Source organism: Myotis myotis, unplaced genomic scaffold (assembly GCF_014108235.1).
Source record: "Myotis myotis isolate mMyoMyo1 unplaced genomic scaffold, mMyoMyo1.p scaffold_m19_p_22, whole genome shotgun sequence".
Lineage (NCBI taxonomy): Eukaryota > Metazoa > Chordata > Mammalia > Chiroptera > Vespertilionidae > Myotis > Myotis myotis.
This window is the reverse complement of record NW_023416327.1, coordinates 6147155-6147721: the sequence shown is the minus strand read 5'-3', so window position 1 is coordinate 6147721 and position 567 is coordinate 6147155.

The window sequence follows — 567 nt, the reverse complement described above, 5'->3', positions numbered from 1 at the left end:
CCCATGGACACGGGCAACAGGGCAGTGAAGACCTGGGGGTGGAGGATAGAGGCTGGGAGGAGGGGGGGAAAGGGTGGAAAATGGGAGATATCTGTCATACTATCAACAATTAAAAAATAATTTGGACAATTTTGACCAACTAGGACTCCGGTTCGGTTCTGCCATCGAACTTAATTCCTGAGCCACAAACAGAACAGAACAACCACGTCCCTCCTCCACGAGCAGGCAGCCAGAAGATAAATAAACCCCAGATACCTGCTTCCAGCTGGCGTGGCCTTGGCTCAAGGAGGAGCTGGGCAACCCAGGCTTTGAGCCGGACCAAGGCAACAAAGTTTCAATTATAGAAGTTAAATAAATCCCAGATCCCTGCTTCCATCTCACGGGCATGGCCAGCCTGAAAATGGCCCTCAGCCCCTCACCCAGGCTGGCCAGGCACCCCAGTGGGGATCCCCACACTGAAGGTGGTGTGGCCAGCCTGAAAACAGCCCTCAGCCCCTCACCCAGGTTGGCCAGGCACCCCAGTGGGGATCCCCACCCTGAAGGTGGTGTGGCCAGCCTGAAAACAGC